Source organism: Pogona vitticeps, chromosome 2 (assembly GCF_051106095.1).
Source record: "Pogona vitticeps strain Pit_001003342236 chromosome 2, PviZW2.1, whole genome shotgun sequence".
NCBI classification, from domain to species: domain Eukaryota; kingdom Metazoa; phylum Chordata; class Lepidosauria; order Squamata; family Agamidae; genus Pogona; species Pogona vitticeps.
In genome coordinates, this window is record NC_135784.1 from 13279693 (window position 1) to 13299729 (window position 20037).

General features: G+C 44.7%; 1 pseudogene across 1 annotated transcript; it reads left to right on the plus strand.

Annotated features, from left to right (window-relative positions):
• The first annotated feature begins 5452 nt into the window (after nt 1–5452).
• Nucleotides 5453–20037, plus strand: LOC110070237 (class I histocompatibility antigen, F10 alpha chain-like; annotated as a pseudogene). Its single transcript, XR_013542374.1, has 7 exons — nt 5453–5554; nt 9061–9273; nt 11861–12134; nt 13616–13620; nt 16792–17003; nt 18196–18483; nt 19781–20037. The product of XR_013542374.1 is annotated as a class I histocompatibility antigen, F10 alpha chain-like (transcript).

Sequence of the window (20037 nt, forward strand, 5' to 3'; positions counted from 1 at the left end):
TCTTGGAAGGATTTATAAAATTCCGCTGGTAATTCGTCTGGTCCTGGAGTCTTATCATTTTTTTGTTTTTTAATTGCTTCCGTTACTTCCATCATTGTTATTTTCTCATTTAGGAGATTTTTAATGTTTTCTGGTACTTTAGGGAGATTTGCTTTTTTAATATATTGTATTATCTTTTCAAGAGAAACTTCTTGAGTGTCATAGAGATTAGCATAATATTCTTTAGCTATTTTTTTATTTGCTCTTTTTTATATTGGAGGTCTCCGTTTTGATCTTGTAGCTTTGTTATCAGTCATTTTTGTTTTTCTTTTTTCAATCTATAGGATAGCCATCTTCCAGGTTTGTTGGCATTCTCGAAGAAATTTTGTTTAGCTCTTTTGACTTGTTGAGCTAATTCTTCTGATTCTATTAAGTTAAATTTATGTTTCACTATCTCCATCTAGTTTTTAAGAGTTTTTTTCTACGGTTCTTTTTGTAGCTCTAGCTCCAGTTTTTTGAGTTCTTCTTTCAGTTTTGTAAGTTGTTGATTTTTCCTTTTATTCCTATATATGATATGGCCAATCCTCTGAAGTATGCTTTAGTTGTGTCCCAGATTGTCTGCAGGGATGTTTCCTCTTTTTTATTCTCTTTGAAGAAGAGTTCCATTTCTTTTTTAGTTCTTTCCACAAATTCTTTATCCTTCAAAATTTCCTGACTTAAAGTCCATCTTGTCTTTTCTTTTCTCTCTCCTTTCCACCGCATTTTCATTGGATTATGGTCTGCCCAAATATTGGTTTCAATTTCTACTTCCTGTATTTCAGTTTTTAATTCTGAGGATAGCCAGATCATATCTATTCTCGACCAGGATTTATGTCTATTTGAGTAGAAGGTAAATTGAGAGCTTTTAGTATTTGTTTCTCTCCATATATCTTGTAGTCCTAGTTCTTCTGCCATCTGAAAGAAAACATTTGGCAGTCTTCTCCTTCCATTTTCCCCTTTTTTGCCATTTTTATAATCTAATCTCTCATCTACAATTGCATTAAAGTCACCTAATATGCAAATGTTTTGGTATTCTTTTTCCAATACAGTGGTGCCTCGCTTAACAAGCGCACCGTATAACGATGAAATTGCATAGCGATCCGTTTTTTCGGATCGCTAATGTGATCGCTCAACGTTTTTTTAATGGGGAAAAATTCGCTTTGCGAAGACCGGTAAGCGTTTCGCTTACCGATCTTCGCAAAACGAACCCCGACGATCAGCTGTTCGGTGGCCAAAATGGCCGCCGGAAGCCGGGAAATGGCCCAAAATGGCCACGCGCAGCGTTTTTGCGCCCTCGTTAAGCGAGGCGAGGGCGTGAAAATGGCTGCCGGCCATCCTGAAGCTTCGCTGAACGGTGAGTATTTGGCCCATTTGGAACGCATTAAATGATGTTTAATGCGTTCCAATGGAAATCCCTGCCCCATTCAGCGATGCTTCAGCATAGAGAAGGTTAATCCGGAACGGATTAACCTCGCTATGCGAGGCACCACTGTATTGTTTTGTATAGCTTACGATAAAATTTTTCTTGTTTACTATTAGGTGCATATATTGCTATCATCAAGACCTTTTTTTGATTTATTTTTATTTCTACCATTAAGATTCTCCCTTCTTCATCGGAATAGATATGTTTAGAGTTTAACTTTTCTTTCACATACAAAGCTACTCCTCTTTTCTATTGTTGTGCAGCTGAGTAGTAGAGCTTCCCAATCTTCGGGTAGATCAGATATTTGTAATGCTGTTGTTTGATGTGTGTTTCTTGAAGACAAATTATATCTGCTTTGGTTTTTTTTAGTTTTGAAAAAACATGATTTCTTTTTCTTGGTGCGTTCAAACCGTTAATGTTCACTGAGAAGATCCCAATTTCATTCTCCATCTTGTTTACTTGTATTTAGGTTTTACTGCCCTAGTGTTCCTTTTTTCTCTTTGTGTTTTGTTCAAATCTTGCTCAGTATCCTTTTTCTGACTCTCTTCTTCACTTAGCTCACTCTCCTCTTCTGGTGTTTTCTCTCTTTTCTTTCTACTTTCTCCTTCATTTATATCTTGCCCCTGTGCTTCTTCTTCAAAGAAGGTTATATGTCTTTCAAGGAATTCTCTTGCTTTTTGGATAGAGTCAAGTCTGTGTCTTCTTGTGTTCCAATTGACCGGGATCCCTTCAGGTACCAGCCATCTGAAATTCACTCCTTTCCTAATCAATTTAGTGGTCAAAAATTGATATTGTTTCCTCCCCTCTCTTATTCTCCAAGGTATCTGTTTCAATACCATGATTTCCTTTTGTTGGTACTGTATTGGTTCCTCACTGGCCCTTCGCAGTATTTCATCTCTTGTCGATCTTTTCACAAATTTTACATGTACTTCACGTGGTATTCTATTCTTTCTTGCATAGCTTGAATTTAATCTATATGTTTGGTCTATCTCACTTTCCAACTCTTCTTTTTCAATTCCCAGTGTCTCTGCCAAAATGGTTGCCATCAGTTCTGGTAAGTCCTCCTGTTTATCTTCTGGTATGTTTTGAAATCTAAGAATGTTTGAGGCTCTTTCCATCTCCATCACTGCAATTGAGTCTTGTAAATTTTTATTAGCCTGAAAAAGTTCGTGGTTTTCTCTTTTCAGTTCATCCAGTCTCTTCTCTGTTTCTTCTGCCTTATTTTCCAATTTTTCAATTCTTTGTTGGTTCTTTATAGTATTTTGCTGAATATCTTGGAGTTGCGTACTCATCATCCCGATCTGTTCATTGATTTTATCAATTTTCTCTTCCAATTTCTGTTGACTGAGCTTGGCTTCTTCATGGTTTCTTCTTGCTTCTTCTTGATTTTTCTTTGTCTCCTCTTTGTGTGATACCACTGTATCTTGAATTGCTTGAAGTGTTGTTTGTAGATCTTTCTGAAATTTTTCTTGAAATAACATTGTATCAATAGACCTTTGCTTTACTGGACTGGGAGGCCCAGATGATGGTGCAGAGGCTGTTTTTTTAACAGTTTTAGATAAATTTGGTAGACTCATTATGAATATTTTCCCCCAAATATCAGACCAACCCTCCAAAGTTCTATTGATCTACTACACTATCTTTTCCACCCTTTAGGTATTCAAATATTGTCAATATATCATTATATCAGCAATACCTTATATTCAATGGTCATCAATAATACCTGATCATCACAGCTCTATATTCTAAGCAAACTATTAGCTTTACAATTTTACAATTTGATATAACAAAGTTTCAAGGATTATTCCCACTGTCCAGTTCTCGACGTATATATCCAAGTCTGACCAGATGATCTAGAGTTTTTAATTGTAAATCCAGCTTGATCTGAAAGCCATCAGGTTTATTATTTGTAATCCAAGAGTTAATTGTCTGTAATCATCTGTAATTAATCCAAGCTGCAGGTCCAAAAAGGAAACAGGAAAAAAAAACAGGCTTTAAAAGTTATAGCTAAGCCAAGGTCATCATAAGAGATAACTGTTGCTCTTCATCTGGGCTCACCGCCAGTTCCACTGTTTAGACACAACAAAGTTTCAGAGTTTGTGTCCACTCTTTAATGCCTGGAAAGATGATTCCCGATCTCCATTTGCAATATTAGGTCCAAAAAAAAAAACACTCGTTATTTCCCCTCTATTGCTTTCGAAGAGTTTCTAACAAATACAGATTAATGTTTGATAGGATAGACTTGCCGTGTCTTCTTAGCCTCCCCTTCAGAGCAGCGAACCGCTCCTCTCTTTGGTCGCCGCTTCCTTTCACCAGCTAGGGGACGGCTTAGAATCGTTCTTTCTTTTAAGAAGTTATTTTCGTCAGGAATGTTGATAGAGTTAGTAAAAAGGGAAAGAAAAATAGTCTCACCCAGGTTGATAACACGATGTAAAATATCCAAAACTTAGTGCTGTTTTTCTTTGGCAGCCGATGACTTGGACAAACCGCTAGCAAGCAAGCAGTTTGTTTTCCTCCTCCTGGTTTGGGGAGTTTCCTGGATCAAACGAAGACAATTGCCATTATCTTTGTGATCTACAGGTATCTCCCCCTCGCTCGTCACCTCTCCGGGGTGACTTAAGCCCCTTGGGGCTCCCTAGCAGGCTGAAAAGCAGTCTCGGGGAGCAGAGCTCTGTCACCCTGGACTGTATCGTCACGACGTCAAGCCGGAAGTTTGAGGACTCTTATTCAACACCCTGGCCGATGGCCCATGCTGTCCCTCAATATCGTGTTCTGTCCCTCTCAACCCCATTTATTTATTTATTTATTTATTTATTTATTTATTTATCTATCTATCTATCTATCTATCTATCTATCTATCTATCTATCTATATCTATCTATCTATCTATCTATCTATCTATCTATCTATCTATCTATCTATCTATCTATCTATCTATCTATCTACTTACTTACTTACTTACTTACTTACTTACTTACTTACTTACTTACTTACTTACTTACTTACTTACTTACTTACTTACTGTATTAGATTTCAGACAAGAGAGAAGGACACAAAATGGCGCCCTTGAGAAGGTCTCAAAATGGCGCCCTCCTGCTCAGAAACAGCGGCACAGAGAGGCTGCATGGCTGGCAAGATCACATCCTTTGAAAAAAAAAAAGCAGTATTTCTCAGCCACATTGTTCAGGGATGACCCTGAGAAACTCAATCAGGATGAACTTCACTCAGTGCTAATTCCAACACTGGGCACTTTCTGAATATTTGCTATTGGAGAAGAGGAAGGATTTTCTCATCAAACAAGGAAGTCAACCTGTCACGTTCTCCGGCATGTTCAGAAGCAGGTATCTAAAGTGACATTTTAAAACTGGCTTTCAAGTTTTTAAAAAAGAAGTCACTGAGCCGGATGAGAGGCACTGGCATCCTTCCAGCTTTGAAGTACAACCAGCTTCTTTTACAAAAGAAAGGGATATTTGTTAGTTTGAGGACTCTTATTCAACACCCTGGCCGATGGCCCATGCTGTCCCTCAAGATCCTGTTCTGTCCCTCTCAACCCCATTTATTTATTTATTTATTTATTTATTTATTTATTTATTTATTTATTTATTTATTTATTTATTTATTTATTTATTTACTTACTTACTTACTTACTTACTTACTTACTTACTTACTTACTTACTTACTTACTTACTTACTGTATTAGATTTCTACCCCGCCCATCTAGACCAAAGGTCTACTCTGGGTAGGGTTGCCAGATGTCTGGGAAAAGGAGGACATGTCCTCCTTTTTAGCCTAATGTCCTCCATCAGGCAGGCAAAGATAAAAACCTTTAAAATGTCAGTCTTTTGTATATTTTATGTTATAATTTTGGATGGGAGGGGGAGAAGTGGAAGGACCCCCTTCCCCCTGGCTTTCCCCACCCCCACCTGCCAGCCCAGCCCCGCTACCTGCCACTGGTGCTGGAGCACAGCCCTCGCTTCCTCCCGCCGTCACCGTGGCTGCTCCACGATCAGCCATGCCAGCCCAGCCCACGTGGAACCCAGAAAGGCAGCGCAAGTGGAGCGTCGCCCACCGAGCCAGGCAGGAGCAAGCAGCGCCCGAGTGCATCGATGGGAAGGCGAGCGCCCGGACTTTGTATGTTCAAAGCTCCTTTCGGGGACTCCAACTCCCAAACTCCCTGGCCTTGAACTTACGACCCTTGGGGGAGGGGAGGCTGCCTCATTCGGTTTTGCCTGGTGCCACTTTCCCCCTTCCTGTGCCGGAGCCTTGTTTGGGCATCCAGATTAGCAAGGTTGCCTCTGAGCCTGTGCAGAGTGCAAGTGGCCATGGGATCCAGCAGCAGGGCCAGGGTGGGTTCGGGTACAATTGGCTGTTTCGTCGTCGTTTCGTTTAGTCGTTTAGTCATGTCTGACTCTTCGTGACCCCATGGACCAGAGCACGCCAGGCCCTCCTAAACTCCACTGCCTCAGGAGATCTGCCAAATTCATGTTGGTTGCTTCGATGATACTGTCCAACCATCTCATCCTCTGTCATCCCCTTCTCCTCTTGCCTTCACATTTTCCCAGCTTCAAGGTCTTTGGATGTTTAAATAATATTTTTGGTATTTTGAAAAAAAAAAACTCCATTGAATTTATTTTTCAACATGACTGTATCTTGGTCAGTTCACTAAGAGATGTTTATTGGCAGCAATTGTAATAAAATTGTAAAGATTGTGGGTTTAATCTGGAACAATTCAAATTAATCATTCAATATGTCCTCCTTTGTCCTCCTTTTTGTCTTTCTCTGTCCTCCTTTTGGTACCCATGTATCTGGCAACCCTAACTCTGGGTGGCATTACAAATTGTTAAAAACAGTGGAACCAATAAATGTATATTATGAATTCAAGATGGCAAGAATGTAAAAATTTAAACATTTAAAAATGAAGAACTATGATAGATTCCCCCCTGGATGCTGGGCATATGTGAGTTTTAAGAGTGTTTTTAACTTTTTAATTGATAATTATTTTTTTATTATTATTGTATGTTTAATTATTTTGTTTAACTTTGCAATTTATTGTGCTTTTAATCACATTTGTTTTAACCATTATGAGCCACCTTAGATCTGCTCAATAGGGGAAAGATGGACTAGAAATCAAACAAACAAACAAACAAATAAAACATTATAAACTTGTCACCATTTTCCTGTCACAGGAAAAAAAAGGAAGGCTGTCCTGTCAGATTAAGAATGGCAAAACCACTGAGCCTCTGCACATGCTCAGAGGCATGTCTTTACATTGATCTCTTAAAAGTTCAACATCAGCAATTCTTACCAAGAAAGGATTTGCATATATACAGTGTGATGGGGTTCTGTGGAAAAACTTAGCAGTTCAATAAATACTTTGGTGGGGCCAACAGGGCCCAAGTCTAACGGAAACTCTGTCCATGATAATGCTAATCCAACGCCTGGACTTTCTTCTTTCATTGAGGAGCCGGCCTGAAATATTCTTGGTCAGTGGGATTCCTCAGAGGAGCATTCCTCACTGCGCAAATGGTCCCACAACAGGGACGTCGAGCCCATTCTTCCTCCAGAGGCTTGTGACCAGCCGGTATCAGTTCTGAACAGATGGCCACATGTACGGAGGGGAGAGGTGGTATTGAGATGAGCTCAAATGTGGACCACCAGTAGAGAAGGAGAGGCAGTATTATGGTTGGTGCCTCTGGAAATCCTGTCCAAAGATGATGTGTATTAGCAAGTCCCCGAGCCTGAAAAACCTGAGCCTGAAGCTCACTCGGTGAGGAAATCCCTGGGCAAAGGTCGGGCACTTTGTCAGAAATGTTTTTGGCCCGGACCGGATCCCACCATCAGACACATCGACAGTCTGAAACACAAGCTGAGCACCAAGACAGGCAGAAGCTGCAGCCTTTCCCAATAAGCCAGGAAGGCATGAAAGGCCCCCTGATCTTTCTGAGGCCATAAATATGGATGTCTTTAAGCAGCGCTACGAAGACCTTCAGCAAAGTCAGCAACGAAGCAGACGTCCAGACTTGTCCAGATCCGGAAAACTGCCTCTGGATTTCTTCAGATTTCACAACCTGACGCCTGGGGCCTGTCGCTTCTGTTTTACCTCTCTAGAACTGGGTCCCCAGAAGTTCTTGGACTGAAACACCCAGAAGCCTTCACTGCAAGCCATGCTAGCCAGGATTTCTGGGAGTTGTAGTCCAAGAACATCTAGGGAGCCATGAATTACCAATCGGGAGGAGACACAATGTATTTTCTGGGGGATTGCAGAAGTTATTTTTAGTTGCAATTGTTTTACATTTATTTTATGAAATATGACATACACATGGCATAGGCATAGGCATCCTTCAGTCTCGAGAGACTATGATAACATGCTCTGAATCGAGGAGTGTCCTCTCCAGAGCATGAAGCCCGGGTAAGGTAATATGGAGGATAGGCTGTTACCCAAGCAGCAGATCCCCCCTCTCCACATTGCTGACATGGTCCACTGGAAAGGCAAGAGCCAATACAACTGGTTCCAGCAAGGTCGCAGGAGTTGGCAGAATGATACATGCTGCCTTCGGGGCTCCAGCTCCAGATTTTGCCTCGAGATTAACTCCTGAAGCCTTTTCCATCAGTGGATATAGCCACAAGGCAGTGGAGGTTTGAAATCGGAGTTTTCCTTCTCCTAGATGGGCTGCCTTCCATGGCTGACGTGCCCCACCTACCCGGCCTGCTCTTTAATAGTGCAAAAGTATGATCTGATCCTTAAAACTTTCCTGACTCCCCGGCTTACACAACGCTGCTTTATTTTCATCCTCTTGGCCTACAGATAGATAAACTTCATCTGGATGGGAACTGCAGGCAACCTAGTCTTTTTTCCTTTCCCCCTTTGGGCAGATTTTCCTTTTATGCATGGGCATCACTCTCGCCCCCTCCGAAAGAGCTGCTCTCCCACATTTCTCTCTACTCCTCCTCATCTGTATTCAACTTGGGCCTTAGCCCAGTTCAAAGAGCCCCGAATGAGGAAAAAAGGGAGATTGTGGGATGGGAATGTCAGCTATTCCTAGATGAAATCTCCTGACTGGATACTCTTCTGACCTCTTTCCTTGACAGAAGAAAGAAAATCTAAAATGTGTAATTTGGGGGCAACATTAACTTAAATTTAGCCCATTAGGATCCCCCCCCCGAGATTTTGTAAGTTGTGAGTGTGATTCTTATTTGTATGTTTGGCCAAAGAAATCAGACCTATACTAAATCTGGGTGAGCAGCCAACCTGGTATGGTGGGCAGCCTGATGAACTAAGATTCAGGAGGCCTGAGTTCGAATCCCCCCCTTGGCCATGATTACAAGCCGGAGGAAAATTTGACAGGGCTCAACCTGTGTAGGCCCGGCGCTGGACAAAAGGTCTGCCCGCACAACAACACCGCTCTTTTGCTAGCAGGACCTAGCCTCCAGATAACCTAATCATCCCCCTTTAGTCTCCTGCCCCTCCCCCTCCATGGCAGGTGCGTCACTTCAAAGGGGATTCCCGGGGAACTCTCTTTGGCTTTCCAGCTATGTCTGGCCTGTGTGCGTCCTCTACCTGGCAGCCGATGACAATATCCCGGATCCTCTTGTCTATTGGTGGAATATTTTTCCCCGCAGCCAATCCGCACTCTCTGTTCTCCTTCGGGAGGTGGAGATATTCCTGTGACTTCTGGTTCAACCTTTTGCCAGGGAGAGCTGCAGGCGCAAAAGCGTAGCGACTTCGGAGCGAGACGATGGCGCTTCACTTTTGGCTGGCGGGGGTTGCCCTCTTGCTCCTCGTTGAGCCAAGCCGGGCCCTCCCCTCCGGTACTAAAGTATCCCCGGCGCTTGGTGAGTTTCTTGATCATTCTTTTTTTTGGGGGGGGGCTTTTTTCCTCCCCGAGATCGGGAAAAGAAAAAGACTGAGACCACTATAAATCAATGAACATTTTGAGGAGGGCCAGGGAAGAGAAGCGGGGGGGGGGGGGGACGGAACAGAAGGAGAGGAGCAACATAATTGTTTTCACTCCCTTTGACTCTCCACAGTGATGGGAGTAAATGCTTAATTGGCAGGCGATTGTGCTTCAAGCAGTTGTTTGCTGTTCAGAGGGGGGGGGCACATTAAATGGTACATCTCTCTTCCCCCCACTCCACCTGATGTCCCTTGGTAGCTCCATCCACTTGACATCCAGAACAGGCACTCTAGACAGGCCCAGAGGGTATGAATATGAAGGACTTCCTCCCCTTTTCACTGATACTTTCCCACCTCGATTCTCCTTTTCTGCATACACAGATTTTTAATATTTATGATTTCTTTTAATGAGCTTTTTAAAAAGAGTGCAGAAAGGGGGGGGGAATGGTACAGCCTCCACCGTGGGACCCATGGAAGGACTTTTCAAGCTAATGTTGAGATTTATTTCCATGGCAAATGAAGAAATCGTGATCATGGGAAAGAAAACCCAGCTGGGAAAGAGAAATTAAGTGCTGAATTTGTGGCTCTCGCAACCTCCAGAGGATAATGCATAGATGCAAAAGATCTTGATTCAAATCCCACTCAATCCTAGCATTTATGGGGGGGGGGCAGTGAGAGGCCTTTGCAACCTCAATGCAACTCAAATTTTGCATGTCTCAATTGAGCCTGCTTCATAAGGCTGTTGTCAAACTGGAATGTTGTAAAATTTAATTGGTTCCTGCCAGAGATGCAGGATATGGGCCAGAAGGCTGAATCCATGGCTTGATTCCTCCTTGAAATGCTGCACAAGGCTTGCCTGAAGCAGAAATCAAGCATTCAACTGGCCAAAAATATAGGTGTATATTTAATTTTTTCCCCTCCATTCCCCTTAAAAAGTACCCGAGGCTGCTGACATAATTCTAGTATTTAAAACTAGAAACAGTAAGTTTACAAATACTAAAAAGATCAAACCAAAAAACATAATAAAAAAGTAACACCAGGACCCATTCCAGGGCGTAAAGTACAACAATCCATTTGAAACCCCACTCAGGCAGCCACTCAAGTAAAGCCTGCCTGAAGAGAAAGGTCTTCATCAGCCTGAGGAAGGAGCACAAAGGTGGAGCCAGGCTGGCCGCCAGTGGCAGGGAGTTCCAAAGTCAAAAGGAACCACCACCAAAGGGAAGGGCCTCTCCCACATGTCTCCACCAGATGCAGCTGTGAAGGTGGCAGGATTGAGAGGAGAATGTGAGGGGAGTGCACCTGGTGCAGGAAATACGATGGAAAGACACTGCTTCCCTCAATACAGATTCCTCGCTCAGAGCCTGGCCTCTGGGAGGGGAAAACAAGACGCCGTATCCATGACGCATGGCATCCTTCCCGGCCAAGTTGGCGTGGCTTTCAGTTTTGGCTCTGCGTTGGCCAGCCTCCCCGAAAAGTTGAACTCCTTCTGCTCCGAGGAGATAAAAATTGTGAAGGAAAAGGAAAAGTTCCCTCTTGGCTGCCATTTTGCACACGCAGACGGTTGCCTGTCAGGTAGAGGGAAGGGACACAAAATGGCCCCCTCCTCCTTCAAAATGGCTGCTCCAAGAGGCTTCTTGGCTGGCAAGGCCACAAAAACAGCCTTTGTGTCCCCCCCCCCCCAGATTTCTCCAGGAGGATTGAATGTTTTCCTCAGGTCTAATTCCAACACATAGCACCACCCTAACTTTTGCCCTTGGACAAGAGTCCAGTAAACAAGGGGCCCTTGTGAGGAAGCCTGTTGTGTACTCTGCACATATTCAGAGGCATGCTTTCTACTGACATTTAAAAAAATAGCTTTCTGTCAGAGAAGATGTACTAAGGAGGCTTACAGGCACATCATCTTCGTGGGTTTTCAATAAAATCAGCTTTTCTTACAAAAAACAGGTGAATTCTAGATACTCACAGACCCACTTTGCTCCTTAGGTCCTTCTTCTCAAACAGACTTTATTCCCCAGTGACTACCCCCCCAACACACACACAATGCAAGGAGAGAAAACGTGCTAAAAGGCTCCTTTTCTATGTCATTATCACAGTCTAATCTTGATTTTTAAAAAGCTACTGCTGGAACAATAGGTGTGCAAATACAGGATGGGAAACAGATGAGATGATTTCCATGAAACGGCGTATAAATGTTTTTTCGACCACTGATTTCCAATTCCAGACATCCTACCTTTGAACACCCCCTTTTTTAATCCTCCTTGCACCCCATCCTTCCTCCAAAGACATCCTTCTTCAGTTTTCCTACTTCTGCACCCCCTCTTTTTGGGGGGTGTCTTGCCCTCCCCCCAATGCCTTGTCTTTTGTGTTTCTTGCTTGTGAGGATCCACCTCTTACCCCACAGAGAGACCTTAGTGTGGGAACTGTCTGAAAAGTGTATCTAAAGGAGTGGGGGGTTCAGGGTTTCCCAGTTCCCCCCCTCATCTGCAGGCCCTCCTAATTCTGCCCATTCTCTCCGCCCGTTTCCAGGCTCCTCCTCGCACTCCGTGCACTATTTCTCCACTGTCTGAACCCCATCAGGGCTTTACCAAATACATCACAGTGGGATACGTGGACAGCCAGCTCTTTAACCATTATGACAGCATCACCCGGAGAGTGCAGCCTCGAGCGCCCTGGATGGAGAAGATGATGGAAGAAGAGGATCCGGAATAGTGGGAGAGGAACACCCAGATAGAACAGGCCAACGAGCAGGTGTTCAGAGAGGTCCTGGCCATCCTGAAGGATCGCTACAACCACAGCGGAGGTGAGCGGAGGGCAGGAGAGACGTCAGGATTTTGCCCAACCCCCACATTTGTTCTTGTCCCTTGCAGGGGAGGAAAGTGAGGAGAGGTGATGATTGGAAAGAAGGAAACAGGGGTTCCAGCCCAGTCAAAACTCTCTCCTCACTCCACAAACTGTTCATCAGATTAGCCCCATGGGAGATGTGGGGAGTGTGACGGGTCCATCCAGTTCCAGCCTCAGTAAACACAGGAAGGGAAGTCAGATGTGTGTGGACACCCATGGAAGGACCATCAAGAGGGTCAGCAAGGCAGAGCTAATATGGTGGGGTTTCTCTGTTAAATACCCTGAACTGTGGGTATTTATCACCACAGGGGTATCCGTGATTGTTCCTGAAGAGTTCCCTTAAACTAAGAGCTAAAAGAGTCCTGATCCACAGTGGTTGGTTCACAGTGCATTCACACTTCTCTCTGAGAGAGTTGTCGGAAAAACAGGATGGGAATATTGTGCAGATAAACCAGAAAGAAGGGAGAAAGTCCAAGAAAGAAAAAAGTGCACTTGGGAGAGGGAAGAAAGGTGTCACTTCCGATCACCATTAGAATCCTAGACAGCATCCACTAGGCAACCTCCAAGCCGCTTCTTCCATTTGTGTTCTGATTGGGGTCGATGGGCTTCGTAGTCCATGGCAGGTAGAGGGCAGTAGCTTGGAGACCTTTCCCCTTGATTATTTTGGGGTCTGATTGTCGTGGTATGGTTAAACCGGCATTTGTTCCCTGAGATTCTGGAAAGACTTACTAAAAGAACAGCTGCAAGACATCACAGCTGTAGCTGATAAGAGACATTGTATATAAGGCAAAAACGCCAGTACTTGGTGTGGGTTAATGTTGGTGAAGAGTTACGTGTGTAGGTGTGTTCGTTTGCTGTTAACTGCTGTATATCTACTGTTATTTTCTACTACTACTGCTTATCATCTCAAGTAAAATACCTCTAAAGAAGGACTGACTTCGTTCATTGTGCTTCTTTCTGCTGGACATCTGCTAAATTCTTCAAACAAAACACAACACTGATGTGACAAAAAGACCAGCGGCACATCCAAGGGTTGTTTTCCTTTGCTTGTTTCGTCTCTCTAGATGTTTGTGTTGGTGTTCATTGCGTCTAATTAGTGGCTGAAATCCTGTGGCTTAACATAGTAAGTTGCTACTAGAGTAGGTCCCTTTGGATCATTGGAACTTACAGAGGAGTAGACTCTCCAAATCCCAACTGATTCAGTGACTTTACTCTAATTGTGAGTTACTACATTGAGCAACAGGGTTTCAGCCATTTGATTTTCTTTGTATGGATGGATCTTTAGAATTTATAGGAATCTTTAGAATAAAAGGCAGAGGTGGGTGGCCCAGATTTGGCAAAGGGTCAACCCTCTTCTCCCAGTTTCTCATCACGACTGGAGTCCCAGTCAAGATGAGAAATACACCTGATCTCCTGCCTCTCCCACTTTTTACCTGCTAGTTCCAGTAAGATCAGTCAGCCTCACACTCCAATTAACATCAGCCTTAATTGAGTTCTGTGGGAGAGCCACGAATTCTGGGCCTGTAGGGCCGGTCATTGTACGGAAGGAATGCAAAAAGAAAATACTCCTTACAGGAGTGAGAAAATATCAACACATCTCTCCAACGCTGGCCGCATTGCATTGGCTGCCCATCTGTTTCCGTGTCAACTTCAAAGTTTTAATGCTTACTTATAAGGCCCTAAATGGTTTAGGACCTCGATATTTGGCGGAATGCCTCCTCCCACCAAGGTCTACCCAGATCACCCGCGCGAGTCAGGAGGTGATGCTGAGGAGCCTGACGCCGAGAGAGGCCCGGAAGGAGAAGACACAAAACCGGGCCTTCTCGGCGGTGGCTCCTCACCTCTGGAACAATCTCCCTCCGGCGATTCACGCGGCCCCCACGCTGGGCACCTTTAAAACCCAATTTAAAACATGGCTGTTTATTCAGGCCTTCCCTCCAGCCAACTCTTGATTTTTTCTTTTCCTTTTTATTTTTACTGCTGTTTTTGTTTATTATGTATTTGTCAATGTTTTATTATTTGATTTTATATGTGGAAGCCGCCTAGAGTGGTCCAGTGGGCCAGATAGGCAGGGTATTAATTAATTAATTATTTATTTATTTATTTATTTATTTATTTATTTATTTAATTAAATAATTAAATAAATAAATAAATAAATAAATAAATAAATAAATAAATAAATAAATAAATAAATAAATACATGTGTCAGGAGTATGGGGGTAATTTGGGTGATCGGTGTCTTTCAGGGTGTCACGTTTCCAGGGGACACAGCAGGCAAATATCCAATAAGTCAGTCCAGAGTCAGAAGTCCAGGAGTTACAAAACAAATGCCAAACTGTCAAAGCCAAAACATAGACCGTAGTCAGAAATCAGAGTCCAAAAGCCAAGGGTCAAGAGAGCAAGGTTCAAGATAAGCAGGAGTGTGGATGAGAGCCAGAGAATTGACTTGTTGCTTCCAGAGCCTTCCAAACCTCTAGGTACAAATTATATCAGAGCAACAATAATCAAACTCCTCGAAACATTCCATCTTGTTAAAATTCAGGGCTGGTCGACCTGATGTTCCTGTGTGAGACATTCATGCGAGCCTCAGATCTTCGTGTTCTCAGTCTCTGCTGAAGCTTGTCCCTCACTCTGGCTAGTTCTTGTGGGGGAGCAGAATCTGGTGGTGATTCAGCTGTCTGTGACACTAATTTCCCAGCATTTCCCTCAGCTGTAATTAACCCCTCAGATTCCAGATCTTCTTTGGCTGAACTCATGGCACAGGGTCACTTTATGTTGGGATCAGCCAGCAGCCATCTTGGGCAGGGGAAGGACCTGAAATCAGGCCACAGCACCAAAGCCCTTTTGCTTTGGGGCAAAGCGGATCTCCTCCCCATTTACCCCCAAATCCTCTGCCCTTTTCGTCTTGAGCAAGATGGAGCCCCTTTTCCATGCAGAAGCTCCAGAATGTGTGGGTTTTCCTCCCTCCAAGTAGGTGGTCGAGAGTTAATGAAGGAAAAAGGGGGATCAAGGCTCTTGCAAGATGGCTGCCAGTCTTATTTATTTATTTTTATTTGTATCCCGCCTATCTAGTCACTTAAGACCACTCTAGGCGGCTTACAACAAGAATATTACAATATACAGTGGTGCCTCACACAACGATGTTAATTGGTTCCAAAAAAATCAACGTTGTGTGAAACATCGTTCTGTGAAACACCATTTCCCATAGGAATGAATTGAAAATTGGTTAATCCGTTCCAATTGGAACAGATTGCCATCTTTAAGTGAAAAAACCCATAGGAAACATTGTTGAGTGAAACAATGTTTCCTCCATTGGAATGTATTGAAGCCGACTCAACACATTTCAATGGCTTTGCCATTGAAAACGGGAGAGCTTCAAAAGCACTGAAGCCAGCTTCAGTGCTTTTGAAGTCTTTTCCGATGTCCCTTTCCGCTCATTTTTAAGGGTCTTACAATGTTTGGAACAGGTTTTAAATGCTTGCAATCGTTAGCCCACCTCCTGAACCCTATGCACACTTAATTTGGTGTTGTTCTGAGTCGTCCTTAATTTTTGGTGATTTTTTGTTTTTCCTATTTAAATGCATTGAACTGTCCATTCAATTGATTTAAATGGGGAAAATAAAAAAATCACCAAAAATTAATGAAGACTCAGAACAAAACCAAATTAAGTTTGCACATGTTTCACAAGGTGCACTATGGAATCCAATCATTTAAAACAGGTTTCAAACATTTTAAGACACTTTTAAATGAGCAAAAAGGGACATCGTTAAGTGAAATTCCCCCATAGAGAACATCGTTAAACGATGGGGGAAGTTCCTCAGAAAAACCCATCGCTGTGTGAATTCATCGTTGTATGAAGCAATCGTTGTGCGAGGCACCACTGTAATTAAAAACAATTTTAAAATAAGGGGAAAACTTTAGGCAAAATGGAAGAGACACTAGGAGAAGGAAAGAAGGGAAAATCAGGAATTGGCTGAGGGGAAGGCCTGCCGAAACATCAGTGTTTTTAGTTGATTTTTTAAAAATACCCAGCGAGGGTATCAGGAGGTAGATTATTCCAGAGGTGAGGAGCCACTGCCGAGAAGGCCCAATTTCTTGTCTTTTCTTCCCTCGGCGTTAGGCTCCTCAGCCTCACCTCCTGACTCGCGCGAGTGACACGGGTAGATCTTGGTGGAAGTCTTCTACGTGTAAGCGGGGGGGAGGGGAGACCTGGGGGAGTCCTCCCCGAATTGAGGAAGAAGAGGATTCCCCCAAACCTCAGGCACACCCACACCCCAAATACCATCTCCATGAGACAGTGGAGCAGAAGAGAGAGGGCTTGCTTTTTCTCTTCTGGGGTTGCCAGAAATTGCAGCCAAGATGGGGGTGAGATGATCAGACCCCACCAAGGGTGCAAATGGGGAGGGAGACAACCCCCGAAGGCCCTTTGGGGTCGGCTGGGGAGGGGCTGTCTGTGGCAGCCTTTCTGACCCACAAGTGCTGGAGGAAGAGTCAGCTCCATTTTTCCAGGGGCGGAGTGGAAGTGGGGAAGAAGATCTAGCAGAGAAGAGGCAGATGTGGGTGTGTGTTTGTGGGGGCAACCTCTTTTCTGGGGGCCCAGAGGTGGCAGGGAATAGGGGATTTCCCCCCCTATGTGGGGCCACCCCTTCTGCCCTTTTGTGGGGTATCACCTCGCCCTCGACACAGAAACCCTCACCTGGACGGCGGCCGATCCCAAGGGAGAAGGATCCTGCCTTTGCCCAGACACTGAAGACCTACCTGGAGGGGAAATGCCTTGAGGAACTGCAAAGATTCCTGGAGTATGGGAAGGAGAGGCTGCTGAGGAGAGGTGAGGGATGGGATGGAGGAGCAAGGAGGTCTATTTCCAGGGGACTGGTTCCATCTTCTCTGCCTCCTCCCCTCTCTCGCTTGCTCCCACCTTTGACCCAAACAGCCCCTCGGCTTATGATTTGCCCAAAAGGAGTCTGGCTGACATTTATTCCCTGCTTTGGACTGCAGTCGGGGGGGGGGATGAAGTACACTCATCTCCTGTGCCTCCCAGAGAGAGCCTGTTGAGTAGGGGATGCCATTAAATTGATCACTTGATTGATTTCTGTTTCTGGCCCAAATAATCACAAGGATCAATGCAGAGCAGCCCTGCTGGTGTTTTCTAGGGTGACGTTTTCTGTGGCATCTTCTCCTGGGTTTTGCATTGTGGTCTGTGCTGCCAATGTTCCCTCTCTTTCTGCTGTCTCTAATTTGATTTTTTTCATACTTTTTTTTTTCAAAATTTCCCTTCAGTGCTTTCCCAGATAAGTATTGCACTGCATGGTTGCACTCTGGTCATCAGGGGACCCGTCTCTTGAAGAGTGACCCAAGATTGTGAGGAGGGTTTTTTGTTTTTGTTTGATGAGGCTACGGGCTTTAATCCCAAGATTCATCAAAGAATGAAAGGATTCTCAGATAGAAAGGAGCTTCAGCTGCAGCCTCTTCCTTTTGAGGCAGGAGCCCTTCAGAGCCCCTTCTCAGATCTGACTGTCCACGGGATCGGAGTCAGTTCATCCAAGGGGCCAGGGGTTCCTCTACCAGAAGCCGTGAGGCTCTTCGGTTGCAAACAGGGACGTCCTCCCTTGACACCCAGTGTGAGGGTTCCCAAGGGACCATGGAGAATCTACATCTATGCTATTCAGTCTCAGAATGGGATGGTTGAGTGGGGATGGGTGATCACCAGAAGATCCCTTTCTGCTCCCCAGAGACACCATCCCTCCCTGCCAGAAACTTCAGGTTATACTGCACGTTACTGTATCTCACATTTTGGGCAGCTTTGGGAACAGGCTGGAAGGAAAGGGCTTAATAGGTTTGCTTCAAAGTGCGGTGTGACTTCCTGTCCCCAAACCACCTGATCCTTGTGTGTGGATGCAAGGATTGTTTTTCTTCTCAGACAATGTTTAGCCCAGTCCAGTGAATAAATTCGCTGTCTAGTCACACAATTAAGAGAGGTGTGGGTGCCTCCATTGATGCTCATTTTGTCATTTTTGCAGAGGCCCCAGTAGGGAAGGTGATCCGCATGTTCCTCTCCGAAGGGAGGGAGATGCTGGTCTGCCAGGCCCATGGCTTCTACCCCAAGGAGATCGAAGCCACCTGGAGGAAGGGCGGGGAGATCATGGAGGAGGACACCTTCCGGAGGAGCGTCGCTCCCAACTCCAATGGGACCTACCACGCCTGGCTCAGCATTGAGATCAACCCCAAAGACAGAGAGCTCTAACGATGCCACATCGATCACACTGGCCTGACTGAGCCTCTGGTCTTGGCCTGGGAAGCGCCTGGTGGTGAGCAGCTGCAGGGGAGGGGAGGCCGTGGCGTGGGAGAGGAACTTCCCCATGTGGTGGGCCTTTAAAAAAGAGCACCATCCTGGGCAGAAACTCTCTGCAGGGCTATAGCATGTTCTGGACAAAAAAAAACAAACAAACAAACACGTGCTTCTGATCAGGTTCTTCAAAAGCTGGTGACAGTTCCTTCATTTTGGCTGGAATAAGAGACGGAAGTGGTTTTAAAAATCCAACACGTTCAACTTTATTTACATCAACTTCGGGTTCAACTAGATCAGGTGGATCAAAACAACTCAATTCTGGTAGAATCTTGTAACTCAAGACCTTCGCTTCTGGCATGAACAGGTCACTCCTCACATTGGGGCTGGACCAAAGTGCTTGTGATCCGTTACCACCCTCAAGGGGGTACTCCTTACCACGCATATTGTCCCGCAACAGGGGTGTCTTGCCCAGTCCCCTTCGAGAGCTAGATTGTTGAAAGAGGGACTGCGACGAATCAGCTTCCTCCCTCCACCTTGATTGCGGGTGTAGACCACTACCGTGCATTCTAGTGGTCTAGCCCCCTTGCCCTCCTGCCTCAGTATGCCTGGATCCGGGAGCAATCCTCCACCAGTCAGGTTTGGAAAACCTTTTGACAAATCACAGACCTTCTTAGAAGTAGTTTTACTTCTCTCTGTTTGAACCACGCAATCCCTAGTATGTCTCTGCATCTGGTCTGTTTCTACTCTAAACTCCCGCGCATCACCCCACTCTTTTATAACCTCCTCCCACACTATCGACTCTTGCTCCTCCCCTCTACCCTCCTCCTTGTCTTCCGCCAGACATACTTCTAACATCTTCTTCTTCACTCACTCCTTCCTCCTCTATCTCTATAAGCACTCCTTCTACATATCCAAATGTCTCCTCCTGTACATTTTTGTTTGAGGATGGCGCACTAGCCTCCTGTCCTTCACAGTGCTCTTCTGTGGGGAGTGTGGAAAGCGTGAGATCTTTTCAGGGAGTTTGGAGCCCTCCGTGGCTCTTAGGGCTCTGATGCCTTGGTTAACTCTTGGTTCAAACCATATGCCTTGATTGGTGAAAGGTTTCGGGTTCTCCCCGGAGATCCTGCTGTATTTAGAGGGAAGGCCTTGTATTGATTGGATCAGGCCGAGGGCAGGGAGGGATTTAGCCCATCGACGAAGCTCCTTTTTCACATCTGAGAGGTTGCTGGGTCAGTCGAGCACCACCTCCCTCAGGACCTCCTGGTGACACGATCCTTAAACAGCCACATCTGTGCCCCTTTTTTGTTTTGTTTTAGGTAATGTGTGGCCCACTGTGGGAATCGTCTTGGGAGTCCTGGTTGCTCTCCTCCTGATGGCTGCTGGGGTTGTCTTCTATTACAGTGAGTATGCCCAGAACACACTTCTTGTCCCTAAAGATCAAGCAGCGGATAGGACATTCAGAGTGTAATTTCAACCCTGAACACATCATCCTACCTTTTTCTTCATATTTCAGAAGCCATTTCTGGGGCTAAAATAAATCTCTGAGGATGAATCCATGAAATCTAGGTCCCCA